This window comes from Nycticebus coucang, chromosome 16, assembly GCF_027406575.1.
Source record: "Nycticebus coucang isolate mNycCou1 chromosome 16, mNycCou1.pri, whole genome shotgun sequence".
In the NCBI taxonomy this organism is placed as follows: Eukaryota; Metazoa; Chordata; class Mammalia; order Primates; family Lorisidae; genus Nycticebus; species Nycticebus coucang.
Window position 1 is genome coordinate 50,095,588 of NC_069795.1, and position 15,728 is coordinate 50,111,315.

The 15,728-nt window shown below is 38.2% G+C and overlaps 1 protein-coding gene across 6 annotated transcripts in view; it reads right to left on the reverse strand.

Annotated features, from left to right (window-relative positions):
* The window catches only part of SENP7 (SUMO specific peptidase 7), a 183,558-nt gene that overhangs the window by 34,230 nt on the left and 133,600 nt on the right, over positions 1 to 15,728 (reverse strand). The gene's annotated exons all lie outside the window — the stretch shown is intronic.

The following is a 15,728-nucleotide window of genomic DNA, read 5'->3' on the forward strand; positions in this document are numbered from 1 at the left end:
AGTACTGCCAAAGAAGATGAAATGTTTGGGAGTATACCTAACAAAGGACATGAAAGATCTCTACAAAGAGAACTATGAAACTTTAAGAAAAGAAATAGCTGAAGATGTTAACAAATGAAAAAACATACCATGCTCATGGCTGGGAAGAATCAACATTGTTAAAATGTCTATACTACCCAAAGCAATATATAATTTTAATGCAATTCCTATTAAAGCTTCATTGTCATATCTTAAAAAAATAATATTTCATTTTATATGGAATCAGAAAAACCCTTGAATAGCCAAAACATTACTCAGCAATAAAAATAAAGCTGGAGGAATCACACTACCAGACCTGAGACTGTACTATAAATCGATAGTGATCAAAACAGCATGGCATTGCCACAAAAACACAGAAGTAGATGTCTGGAACAGAACAGAGAACCAAGACATGAATCCAGCTACTTACCGTTATTTGATCTTTGACAAGCCAATTAAAAACATTCAGTGGGGAAGATTCCCTATTTAACAAATGCTGTTGGGTAAACTGGCTGGCAACCTGTAGAAGAGTGAAACTGGACCCACACCTTTCACCATTAACTAGGACTCCCACTGGATAAAAGATTTAAACTTAAGACATGAAACTATAAAAATACTTGAAGAAAGTGCAGGAAAAACTCTTGAAGGAATCGGCCTGGGTGAATATTTTATGAGGAGGACTCCCCAGGCAATTGAAACAGTATCAAAAATACACTACTGGGACCTGATCAAACTAACAAGCTTCTGCACAGCCAAGAACATAGTAATAAGTAAAGCAAGCAGACAGCCATCAGAATGGGAGAAAATACTGGCAGGTACACCTCCAATAAAGGTCTAATAACCAGAATCAACAGAGAACTCAAACATATTAGCAAGAACTCAAACATATTAGCAAGAAAGGAACAAATGATCCTACCTCAGATGGGCAAGGGACTTAAGTGAAACTTCTCTAAAGAAGACAGACGCACGATCTACAAACACATGAAAAAAAGCTCATTATCCTTAATCATCAGAGAAATGCAAATCAAAACTACTTTGAGATATCACCTAACCCCAGTAAGAGTAGCCCACATAACAAAATCCCAAAACCAGAGATGTTGGTGTGGATGTGGAGAAAAGGGCACACTTCTACTCTGCTGGTGGGAATGTACCCTAATACGTTCCTTCTGTAAGGATGTTTATAGAATACTTAGAGACCTAAAAATAGACCTGCCATTCGATCCTACAATTCCTTTACTAGATTTATACCCAGAAGACCAAAAATCACAATATAACAAAGACATCTGTACCAGAATGTTTATTGCAGCCCGATTCATAATTGCGAAGTCATGGAAGAAGCCCAAGTGCCCATCCACCCACAAATGGACTAGCAAATTGTGGTACATGTATACCATGGAATACTATGCAGCCTAAAGAAAGATGGAGACTTTATCTCTTTCATGTTTCCATGGATGGAGCTAGAACATATTCTTCCTAACAAAGTACCTCAGGAATGGAAGAAAAAACATCCAATGTACTCAGCTCTACTATGAAGCTAAATTATAGCTTTCACATGAAGGCTATAACCCAACTACAGCACAAGACTATGGGGAAAGGGCCAAGGAAGGGGTATGGAGGGGGGAGGTTATGGTGAAGGGAGAGTAATGGATGGGGCCACACCTACAGTGCTTCTTAGAATGGGTACAGGCGAAACTTACTAAATGCAGAATACAAATGCCTACATATAGTAACTAAGAAAATGCCATGAAGGCTATGTTGAACAGTTTGATGAGAATATTTCAGATTGTATATGAAACCAGCACATTGTACCCCTTGATTGTACTAATGTACACAGCTATGATTTAACAATAAAAATAAATTAATTAAAAATATATATATCCTAACAAACAGAATCCAACAACACAACAAAAAAATTATACACCATGACCAAGTGGGATTTATCTCAGGTTCTCAAGGCTGGTTCAATATACGTAAATCTATAAATGTAATTCAGCCCATGAACAAACTAAAAAATAAGACCATATGAATCTCTCAATTGATGGAGAAAAAGCTTTTGATAATATCCAGCATCCCTTGGTGATCAGAACACTTAAAAAAAATGGTAAAGGGCGGCACATGTGGCTCAAAGGGATAGGGCACCAGTCCCATATGCTGGAGGTGGTGGGTTCAAACCCAGCCTCGGCCAAAAACCACAAAAAAAAAAAATTGATACAAAGGGACATTTCTTAAAATAATAGAGGCCACCTATAGCAAACCACATCGAATATCGTATTGAATGGAGTTAAATTGAAATCATTTCCACTTAGATTAAGAACCAGGCAAGGTTGCCCATTGTCTCCATTGCTCTTTAACATTCTAATGGAAGTTTTAGCCTTTGCAATTAGGGAAGAAAGGCAATCAAGGGTATCCACATAGGTTCAGAAGAGATCAAACTTTCACTCTTTGCAGATGACTTGATCATATATCTGGAAAACACTAGGGATTCTACTACAAAACTTTTAGAAGTGATCAAGGCTGAGGAGTGAGGATTGCTTGAGCTCAGGAGTTCGAGGCTTGTCTGAGCGAGAGTGAGACCCCGACTCATGGAAAAAAATGGAAAAACCCAGCCGGGCGCTGCGGCAAGAGCCTGTAATCCCAGCAGCTTCAGAGGCTGAGGCAGCAGGATGCCCATAGCCCGAGTCTGAGGTTACAGAGAGCTACGATGCCATTGCCCTATGCTCAGGGCATAGGGTAGAACTCTCTCTTGACAGAAAAAAAACAAGGCAACTGAGAAGTGATCAAGGAATACGGCAATGTCTCAGACTACAAAATGAATACCCATAAATCTGTATCTTTATATATACCAACAATAGCCAAGCCAAAAAAACAGTCAAGGACTCTATTCCTTTCACAGTAGTGCCTAAGAAAATGAAATATTTGGGAGTTTATCTAACAAAGGACGTGAAAGATCTCTATAAAAAGAACTATGAAACTTTAAGAAAAGAAATAGCTGAAGATGTTAACAAATGGAAAAACACCATGGTCATGGCTGGGAAGAATCAACATTGTTAAAATGTCTATACTACCCAAAGCAACATATGATTTTAATGCAATTCCTATTAAAGCTTCATTGTCATATATTAAAAATCTTGAAAAAATAATACTTCGTTTTATATGGAATCAGAAAAAACCTCAAATAGCCAAGACATTACTCAGAAATAAAAACAAAGCAGGAGGAATCACGCTACCAGACCTGAGACTGTACTATTAATCGATAGTGATCAAAACAGCATGGTACTGGCACAAAAACAGAGAAGTAGATGTCTGGAACAGAATAGAGAAGCAGGAGATGAATCCAGCTACTTACCGTTATTTGATCTTTGACAAGCCAATTAAAAACATTCAGTGGTGAAAAGATTTCCTATTTAACAAATGGTGCCTGGGTGAACTGCTGGGTGATCTGTAAAAGACTGAAACTGGACCCACACCTTTCACCATTAACTAAAATAGACTCTCACTGTATAAAGATTTAAACTTAAGACATGAAACTATAAAAATACTTGAAGAAAGTGCAGGAAAAACTCTTGAAGGAATCGGCCTGGGTGAATATTTTATGACGAGGACTCCCCAGGCAATTGAAACAGTATCAAAAATACATTACTGGGCCTGATCAAACTAAAAAGCTTCTGCACAACCAAGAACGTAGTAAATAAAGCAAGCAGACAGCCCTCAGAATGGGAGAAAATATTTGCACATTATACCTCCGATAAAGGTTCAATAACCAGAATCCACAGAGAACCTCAAATATATTAGCAAGAAAAGAACAAGTGATCCCATCTCAGCGTGGGCAAAGGACTTAAAGAGAAACTTCTCTAAAGAAGATAGACGCATGATCTACAAACACATGAAAAAAAGCTCATCATCCTTAATCATCAGAGAAATGTAAATCAAAACTACTTTGAGATATCACCTAACCCCAGTAAAGGTAGCCCACATAACAAAACCCAAAACCAGAGATGTTGGCGTGGACGTGGAGAAAAGGGCACACTTCTACACTGCTGGTGGGAATGCACACTAATACATTACTCTTGGAAGGATCTAAAAATAGAGATCTAAAAATAGACCTGCCATTCGGCCCTACAATTCCTTTACTAGGTATATAACCAGAAGACCAAAAATCACAATATAACAAAGACATCTGTTTATCGCAGCCCAATTCATAATTGCTAAATCATGGAAGAAGCCCAAGTACCCATCTACCCATGAATGGACCAGCAAATTGTGGTACATGTATACCATGGAATATTACGCAGCCTTAAAGAAAGATGGAGACTTTACCTCTTTCATGTTTCCATGGATGGAGCTGGAACATATACTTCTTAGCAAAGTATCTCAAGAATGGAAGAAAAAGTATCCAATGTACTCAGCTCTACTATGAAGCTAATTTATAGTTTTTATATGACGGCTATAGCCCAACTATAGCACAAGAATATGGGGAAAGGGCCAAGGGAGGGGAATAGAGGGGGGAGGTTAGGGTGGAGAGAGGGTAATGGGTGGGGCCACACCTATGGTGCATCTTAGAATGGGTATAGGTGAAACCTACTAAATGCAGAATACAAATGTCTATGTACAATAACTAAGAAAATGCCATGAAGGCTACTTTGAACAGTTTCATGAGAATATTTCAGATTGTATATGAAACCTGCACATTGATAGAGGTGGAGCATGATGTCGGACAGGATGGACGTGTAGCCTACCTCTCCCAAGCCACCAGGTGAGAGGAAAGGCGGTCTGGACCTTCCCTGTGTGTGGATTATTGGAGTGGACAGCGAACTGGCGGTTTGCTATACATGAGGGGTAATTTAAAATCACAGACTCTGTTGTAGAGATTCTTCCCTGCTCGGCCGTGCTGGCCAGCAGACCCCTCCCCTACGGAGGTCAGCAGCTTGTAAATGCTGACAAAATCCAATTGACAAATAATTAATCCTGAACTGAGGGAGGCATCCGAAAGGAGAGCCACTCAAAACCAAGGGGAGCTGGGCAAACTGTTGGACAATTGAAGGGAAGGGATCCTGCCTGGGAAACAGACATTTTGAACTACCCAAAAGGGCAGGCACCTTTCCCCCAGGTGATGGAGGGGGCTGGCGGTTCAGGCTGCGCGGCGAACTGGCGGGCGCCCATCCAATAGGGAAACTCTGAACCATAAAACTCAGAATAAGTCCACCGAGCACTCCAACCACGGAAACCGGCTTGAAGCCTAGGACCCGGCTTTGGCTTCTGGAGCCGCGAAGCTACTGAAGCCACGGACCGGCTTTGGCTGCTGAAGCCGCAGGAACCAGCTACACGAGATACAGCCGCGAGCCCGCCAACGACCGCACGAACTCAGCACCACTCCCCTTATGGTTGACTGCAGTTGCCAGTTTGCGGGGGAACCTGGGAACAGAGTGGAGGGACTTAGGAAGCATGGACACCTGCACTGAGTGGGAAAGTTGGTGGCAAGTGCTATCTGGAAAAGAACAGCCGAGGTTGCACAATTCTTAGGCAACAAACTTTTACGGAAACTCCAAAATGGCGATTGGCCATGGAAGGTGGTTACCATGGTAACGGTATAAACTGTAAACCAGGTATAAGTCTCGGAACCACTCACAGCGCCACCTGGTGTCCAGAAAGTATATTGCAGTATGAATATATTCCTACAAAAGTTGATCCCTACAGCAGACATATAGATAAATATAGGTACATTTCTACACACAAGAATATTTTTGTAGCTGGTGCCTTTTTTTTTGTTTTGTTTTGGTTTTCGTGGGGGTTTTCTTTGTTGTTCTGCTTGTTGTTGTTTTGTTTTTGTCTGTTTTCTCCTCACCATTTTCTTAGAGGAGATTTCGATAATTTTTTATTATTACTTTTTATATAGATATATTTTCTATTTCTATGTCTTCTAATTTTAATTTCTTCTTTCTTCTCATTTAACATTCCTTCTAACACCACTTTTTTCTCTCTCTTTTTTTTCTTTCTTTCAATTATTTTACCATTATCACTATTTTTATTGCAGTTGTTCTTATATTGCTGTTGTCGTGGCTGTTGCCTGCATGTCTATGTGTTTCCGTCTGTCTCTGTATCTATGGGCCCATGTGCCTGGTAACCTTTGTATCTGTTTATTTGTTCATTTGGTCTCAATGAGCTTGGTGTTACGACCTGCAACTCTGAGCTCCTAACACTCCCCTCCATTCTCACTCTGTGATCTGGAGACCTGCCCCCCCAGGAGTCCAGATTCTTGGGTGAACTCTCGAGAGGTGTAGACAGGACCTGGAATGCAGCTGGCCAGTGCTGACTCTGTAGCAAAGGAGCAAGAAGACGATAGTCGGCTGAGAGGGAATTACACTGGAGCGGTGGTGCTCAGAGGTGCAGAGCAACAGCCGTCTTCAGCAATAACAAGGCCCACCCCCAGATATCCCATAGCCTCTCCTCCTGTCTTCCTGGGCAACCAGATGAGGCCGAGCATCTTCTCAGATGGCAACCACCATGGAACAGACCTGGGACTGAAACACAGGCCCCCTGAGACTTCAACCCAGAGTAACTGTTTCACTAGGGTCACACAGAAACCAGCTGAAAACAAGACAGAACCACTTGGCCCCTCTACACCAAACAGGGCCCCAGTTTCTCAGGCCACAGCACTGTACGGGTCCTCGACAAAACACCAGAGGAAAATCAAAGGGAGTAAAACAATCATGGGGCGGAATCAGCGGAAAAACTCTGGTAACATGAATAACCAGAATAGATCAACCCCCCAAGGAAAGATACGGAAGATGTAATTGAAGATCCCATTCACAAACAACTGGCTGAGATGTCAGAAATCGAATTCAGAATTTGGATGGCAAAAAAGATTAACAAAATGGAATTAGGAATTCGTGGAGAAATTCAAAAGCTCTCTCAAGAATTTAACGAATTTAAAGACAAAACCACCAAACACTTAGACACACTGAAACAAGAATTTGCAGCCCTCAAAGATAGGAAAAATACAGTAGAATCCCTTAGCAACAGAATGGACGAAGCAGAAGAAAGGATCTCCGACATCGAAGATAAAGCCTTTGAACGCTCCCAAACTCTCAAAGAGGAAGAGAAATGGAGAGCAAAAATGGATCACTCACTCAGAGAGCTCTGGGATAACTCAAAGAAGGCAAATATCCGACTCATAGGAATTCCTGAAACAGATGAAGTGGCCTCACGGGGCACAGAGGCCCTTCTGCATGAAATTATGAAAGAGAATTTTCCAGACATGCCTAGAGAACCTTAAATTCAGATAGCAGAGAGCTTCAGAACCCCAGCACGACTCAACCCCAATAAGACATCCCCCAGGCATATCATAATTAACTTCACTAAAGTTAATATGAAGGAGAAAATTCTCAAAGCGGCCAGGTGAAAGAAATCTATTACCTTCAAAGGGAAGAACATTAGAATGACTGCAGATCTCTCTGCTGAAACTTTTCAAGCCAGAAGAGGGCGGTCATCAACGTTTAATCTCCTCAAGCAAAATAACTTTCAACCCTGGATCTTGTACCCAGCTAAACTGAGTTTCATTTATGACGGAGAAATTAAATACTTTAATGACATACATATGCTAAAGAAATTTGCCATAACCAAACCAGCTCTTCAGGATATTCTCAGACCTATCCTCCAAAATAACCAACCCAATCCTCTGCTACAAAAGTAAACTCACTCAGAAACTTCTGATCAAACTCCAACTTCCACGATGGCAAAAGGATTAAAAATGCCCACTGGACTTTTGAAAAACTCAATACCCCAAATTTCACCAAACTTATCAATACTCTCCATTAATGTGAATGGCTTAAACTGCCCTCTAAAGAGACACAGGTTAGCTGACTGGATACAAAAACTCAGGCCACACATTTGTTGCATACAAGAGTCACATCTTAACTTAAAAGACAAATACAGTCTCAGGGTGAAAGGATGGTCATCCATATTTCAGGCAAATGGTAACCGCAAAAAGCAGGAGTTGCAATTTTATTTGCGGACACAATAGGCTTTAAACCAACAAAAGTAAGGAAGGACAAAAATGGTCACTTCATATCTGTTAAGGGTAACACTCAATATGATGAGATTTCAATTATTAATATCTATGCACTCAACCAGAATGCACCTCAATTTATAAGAGAAACTCTAACAGACATGAGCAACTTGATTTCCTCCAACTCTATAATAGCCGGAGATTTTAACACTCCTTTGGCAGTGATGGATTGATCCTCCAACAAAAAGCTGAATAAAGAAATTCTAGATTTAAATCTAACCATCCAGCATTTAGATTTAGCAGACATCTACAGAACATTTCATCCCAACAAAACTGAATACACATACTTCTCATCAGCCCACGGAACTTACTCCAGAATCGATCACATCTTAGGTCACAAGTCTAACCTCAGTAAATTTAAAGGAATAGAAATTATTCCATGCATCTTCTCGGACCATCATGGAATAAAACTTGAGATGAGTAACAACAGGAATCTGCATACACATACAAAAACATGGAAGTTAAATAACCTTATGCTGAATGATAGCTAGGTCAGAGATGAGATCAAGAAGGAAATTGCCAAATTTCTGGAACAAAACGACAATGAAGACACGAACTATCAGAACCTCTGGGACACCGCAAAGGCAGTTCTAAGAGGGAAATTTATAGCACTGCAAGCCTTCCTCAGGAGAACGGAAAGAGAGGAAGTAAGCAACTTAATGGGACATCTCAAGAGACTGGAAATGGAAGAACACTCCAACCCCAAATCCAGTAGAAGAAAAGAAATAACCAAAATCAGAGCAGAACTAAATGAAATTGAAAACAAAAGAATAATACAACAGATCAATAAATCAAAAAGCTGGTTTTTTGAAAAGGTCAACAAAATAGATAAACCTTTGGCCAACCTAATCAGGAAAAAAAGAGTAAAATCTCTAATCTCATCAATCAGAAATAACAAAGATGAAATAACAACAGACTACTCAGAAATCCAAAAAATCCTTAATGAATATTATAAGAAACTTTACTCTCAGAAATACGAAAATCTGAAGGAAATTGACCGTTACTTGGAAGCACGTCACCTTCCAAGACTTAACCAAAATCAAGTGGAAATGCTGAACAGGCCCATATCAAGTTCAGAAATAACATCAACCATACAAAATCTCCCCAAAAAGAAAAGCCCAGGACCAGATGGTTTTACATCAGAATTCTACCAAACCTTTAAAGAGGAATTAGTACCTATATTACTCAACCTGTTCCAAAAGGTAGAAAAAGAAGGAAGACTACCCAACACGTTCTATGAAGCAAACATCACCCTGATCCCCAAACCAGGAAAAGACCCAACAAGAAAAGAAAATTATAGACCAATATCACTAATGAATATAGATGCAAAAATATTCAACAAGATTCTAACAGAATCCAGCAACATATCAAACAAATTGACCAAGTTGGTTTTATCTCAGGGTCTCGAGGCTGGTTCAATATATGTAAATCTATAAATGTAATTCAGCACATAAACAAATTAAAAAACAAAGACCATATGATCCTCTCAATCAATGCAGAAAAGCTTTTGATAACATCCAACATCCCTTCATGATCAGAACACTTAAGAAAATTGGTATAGAAGGGACATTTCTTAAACTGATAGAGACCATCTACAGCAAACCCACAGCCCATATATTGAATGGAGTTAAATTGGAATCATTTCCACTCAGATCAGGAACCAGACAAGGCTGCCCATTGTCTCCATTGCTCTTTAACATTGTAATGGAAGTTTTAGCCACTGCAATTAGGGAAGAAAAGACGATCAAGGGTATCCACATAGGGTCAGAAGAGATCAAACTTTCGCTCTTCGCAGATGTTATGATTGTATATCTGGAAAATACTAGGGACTCTACTACAAAACTCTTAGAAGTGATCAAGGAATACAGCAGTGTCTCAGATTACAAAATCAACATTCATAAATCAGTAGCCTTTATATATTTAAAAATAGTCAAGTTGAAAAAACAATTAAGGACTCTATCCCATTCACAGTAGTGCCAAAAAGATGAAATACTTGGGAGTTTATCTAACAAAGGACGTGAAAGATCTATATAAAGAGAACTATGAAACTCCAAGAAAAGAGATAGTTGAGAATGTTAAGAAATGGAAAAATATATCATGCTCATGGTTGGGAAGAATCAACATTGTTAAAATGTCCATACTACCCAAAGCAATATATAATTTCAACGCAATCCCCATTAAAGCTCCACTGTCATACTTTAAAGATCTTGAAAAAACAATACTTCATTTTATATGGAATCAGAAAAAACCTCGAATAGCCAAGACATTACTCAAAAATAAAAACAAAGCAGGAGGAATTACGCTACCAGACCTCAGACTATACTACAAATCGATAGTGATCAAAACAGCATGGTACTGGCACAAAAACAGAGAAGTAGATGTCTGGAACAGAATAGAGAACCAAGAGATGAATCCAGCTAATTACTGTTATTTAATCTTTGACAAGCCAATTAAAAACCTTCAGTGGGGAAAAGATTCCCTATTTAACAAATGGTGCTGGGTAAACTGGCTGGCAACCTGTAGAAGACTGAAACTGGACCCACACCTCTCACCATTAACGAAGATAGACTCTCACTGGATTAAAGATTTAAACCTAAGACATGAAACTATAAAAATACTAGAAGAGAGTGCAGGGAAAACTCTGAGAAGGACCCCCCAGGCAATTGAAGCTGCTTCAAAAATACACTATTGGGACTTGATCAAACTAAAAAGCTTCTGCATAGCCAAGAACACAGTAAGTAAAGCAAGCAAACAGCCCTCAGAATGGGAGAAGATATTTGCAGGTTATGTCTCCGACAAAGGTTTAATAACCAGAATCCACAGAGAACTCAAACGCATTAGCAAGAAAAGAACAAGGGATCCCATCGCAGGCTGGGCAAGGGACTTGAAGAGAAACTTCTCTGAAGAAGACAGGTGCACGGTCTTCAGACATATGAAAAAATGCTCATCATCTTTACTCATCAGAGAAATGCAAATCAAAACTACTTTGAGATATCATCTAACTCCAGTGAGACTAGCCTATATCACAAAATCCCAAGACCAGAGATGTTGGCGTGGATGTGGAGAAAAGGGAACACTTTTGCACTGCTGGTGGGAATGCAAATTAATACATTCCTTTTGGAAAGAGATATGGAGAACACTTAGAGATCTAAAAATAGATCTGCCATTCAATCCTGTAATCCCTCTACTGGGCATATACCCAGAAGACCAAAAATCACACCATAACAAAGATATTTGTATCAGAATATTTATTGCAGCCCTATTCATAATTGCTAAGTCATGGAAAAAGCCCAAGTGCCCATCGATCCACGAATGGATTAATAAATTGTGGTATATGTACACCATGGAATATTATGCAGCCTTACAAAAAGATGGAGACTTTACCTCTTTCATGTTTACATGGATGGAGCTGGAACATATTCTTCTTAGTAAAGTGTCTCAAGAATGGAATAAAAAGTACCCAATGTACTCACCCTTATTATGAAACTAATGTAGGACCTTCACATGAAAGCTATATCCCAGTTATAACCTAAGAATAGGGAGAAGGGGGAAAGGGAGGAGAGGGAGGGGGGAGGTAGGTGGAGGGAGGTGGATTAATGGGATTACACCTGTGGTGCATCATACAAGGGTATATGTGAATCCTAGTAAATGTGGAATGTAAAGGTCTTAGCAAAATAACTAAGAAAATGCTACGAAAGCTATGTTAACTAGTGTTATGAAAATGTGTCAAACGATCTATGAACCAAGTGTATGGTGCCCCATGATCATACTAATGTACACAGCTATGATTTAATAAAAATAAATTTAAAAAACCCTGCACATTGTATCCCTTGATTGCACTAATGTACACAGCTATGATTTAACAATAAAAAAAAAGAGTAGCTATTATCATTAGACGGTAGCATCTGATTAACAATGTTACCTAGTTTAATGTAATCAAATATGCCTTATTATTCTGTTATTTTCACATAACCACCATCTATATTTAATGAATATTTTTGCATTGTAAATTCTGGCATGTATCTCTCTTTAATATCATAAAATATGTCTTTTAAAATTTAAATAATTATTCCTAGAAAGTAAATATAAGAGGTGTTCGCATTTCAGAATTTACACAGCCATTACCACAAAATTATGAAGTAGAAGTACAACTGTATGTCCATAGCATCTATTTCTGTACTCTTCTCTCACCACCCCCGCCCCCAACAAGTACTCTTGTCCTCTACAACTTTCCTACTTGCCAAGGATCTGGTATACATTTATACCTATGAATGATGACTGGACCAACATGTTATCTCTCCAGAGTTAAAACTCTGTTCCCAACAAAAATGTAATGCCTGGTTAAGAAAGAAAGTAAGAAAAATGTTTTTGTGGCAGTAAGGTAAAAATAGTCCTTTGAAATCATAACATATGTTTAAACTTAGGAATAAAGTTAACCATAACAGCTATTTTACAATTTCATACAGTAGCTAGTATAGTTCTCTGAATATAGAATAAACATTTTTCCTACTATCAACGAAAATTTTAAGAAAGAAAACGTTGAGCTTAGGACATAATGAAATAATACCTTTTACAGCAATTTGGATGAAGCTAGAGACCATCATCCTAAGTGAAATATCTCAGGAATGGAAAAACAAATACCTCGTGTTCTCACTTAGAGGGAGAACATAATGATGGGTGTACATATATATACAAGATATATATAATGTGTCATAATGACATTAGAAACTAAGTAAAGTAGAGGGTGGGAGGAGGGTGAGGGATCAGAAATTACCTATCACAAACGATGTACAAGATTCTGGTGAGAGGTACACTAAAACACATACAACAAAAACTAATACCACCTAAATCTGAAATTTAAAAATTTACTGCAGTACCCCTTCAACAAGGCCAGATGTGGTGGCTCATATTGTAATCCCAGGACTATTGGAGGCCATAGAGTTGAGAATCATTTGTGGCCAGGAGTTTAAGAATAGCCTGGCAATACAGTGAGACCCTGTCTCTTTAAAATGTGAAAAAATTAGTTGGGTGTGTTGGCATATGGCTGTAGTCCCTGATGCTCGGGGATCTAAGTTAGAGCACTGCTTGAGCCCTGTGTTTGAGCCTGAAGAGAGCTATGAAAATGCCACTGTACTCCAGCCTGGGTGACACAATGAGACCCTGGTCTCTAAAAAGGAAAGAAAAGGAAAAAAAAACAAACCTAAAAACAACTTAAATGTCCCACTATAGGAAAATGGCTCTAATTTATGTAATAGTTTCTGACCAAAGTGTTAATTCAGCTAAATTTTAACTGTCATGAGAGTGAGAACAATATATCTAGTGTCCACAACAATGTCTAACACACAGTTGCCACTCACTGAATGTTCAGAGAATAACTAAATTTAATTCCCTAACATAAAAAGTTCTTTAATTTCTCCTAAAGAGCATTCTTAATTCTTTCTGAAGAAGAATACATATAGAAAGTCTTCTGAAAAACCTGAATGTTTTTGGGTTTTTTTGGCAGTTTTTGGCTGGGGCTGGGTTTGAACCTGCCACCTCTGGCATATGGGGCCAGCGCCCTACTCCTTTGAGCCACAGGCGCCACCCAAAACCTGAAATTTTTAAGACTTTTACCCTTTTCCCTTTTTTATGTTATGCTTAAGTATCATTGTAAATTTTTAGTTTTCAAACTGCTTGTATTCTTTCCTTCATAACTGTCTTTATTTTTATAGAATTCCTCTCAACCTTGATCCACATGTATAAATTTACTCTGATTTACTAAATCACTCTCTCATAATAAAACATTTAAGGTTTTTATTTTAATTAGAAATGTTCCAACAAACATGAGACAATAAAATTTTAAAACCTACTTTGTAACACTTACTGAATATTTGCCCTCCCCAACTATTTGTAAAGGCAGTATTAGGATAACTGAAATAACCAACAATTGAAAAACTTTTTTTTAATCTGATTCAGGTTTGATTAAAACAATTAGAAATTTTCAAAGACTCAAATATCCAAACAGAGGCACAGAAATTAATTTAATTTTGGTAAACTACAAAATATTATTATATAATATCCTTTTGTTTTAATATACCTATGGAAATGAGGAATATGGAATGATATACACTATGGAGTTAGTGATGGCTACCTCAAGAATAGCATATCACATGTGTTCTTACATTGTTCCTTTACTCATTGTAGTCTAGTATTTTTTGTTTGCTTTTATTATTTAACCATAACATGCCCATGTGACTATATAATAATATGATTAATACATCAATTAATGAAATCCCATTGTTGATTTTTTTTTTTTTTTTTTGAGACAGAGCCTCAAGCTGTCACCCTGGGTACAGGCCAGGGCATCACAGCTCACAGCAACCTCTAACTCCTGGACTCAAGCCATTCTCCTGCCTCTGCCTCCCAAGTAGCTAGGACTACAGGCACCAGCCACAACTCCCGGCTATTTTTTGGTTGCATTGTTGTTTGGCGGGCCCAGGCTGGATTCAAACCCACCAGCTCGGGTGTATGTGGCTGGTGCCTTAGCTGCTTGAGCCACAGGCGTCAAGCCCCATTGTTGAATATTTATGTTGGATTTTCCTCCCCTGGCTAATCAATTATCGTCATTTAGTTAAGCTATCCAATTTTTTGTCATTATAGGGAAATCAACAGAAATAACCAGTTGAACCTAAATTTAAAAATAAAATAGCAAAATACAGGAGAAAATTCTGAAAAATTCATAAAATTCTTTACAGAAAAAAACTAGAAAATCACCTCATGCATGCCAAGGTAATTATTATTTGAAAACCAGTGGCCAAGAAATATTAATTTTAAACCAAATCATTCTTGGGTATTTAATCAAAGCAATTTTGACTATATCACAAGCTACCATTATTTGCTGTTCTCAGAATTTGCCAGATTTGTACATGATATTTATTCCACGAGGATTATGTTTTACCCTGCATGATCCCTAAGTAAAATCTACTTTATGTCTTAACGCATGTGCTGTCTTCTCTGTGAAGCCATCCTTGATTCCTCTAGACATGTACAGATAGCCATTCCCATATGCACCTTTATTGTACATATTTCCACCGTACGTTTTACCATGATGTAAAGTAAATATCTATTTACACATCTGTCTTTTCCATTAGACTACAAGTTCCTTGGAAGCAGAAACCTTGTCTTACTATTTTTATGTTCTCTGCCCCATCCTATCACAGTAAAATGTTAATAAAACTGCTAGAAAAATACTTGAGTTACAATCTGACATAGTCAATTCAACATTTATAAATGCCTATTTAGGACTGGCCATTTACAGAAGGTATAAAAGGTTATGAACAAAAGCATGGATCTTCACCATAAGAAGCTTAAAGGTTAATGGAATATAAGTAATTATAAAACCCATAAAATAAATCTTATAACAGATGTACAAATGAAGTGGTATATGTACACAGTAAAGAAAGAAATTAATTCTATATGGAAAGGAGGGATCAGGAAAGAGTTCCTAGAAGAGGTAGTAAGTATTTCAGATAAACCTTAAAAAATGATAAGGACTTTGAGAGACAGAAATGGTAAGAAAATAGAGAACTAATTGAAATGCAGTCTGGCTTTCATATATAATATGTGAGGATGAATACTAAAAAAGAATAAAAAATAGATTAGGCAA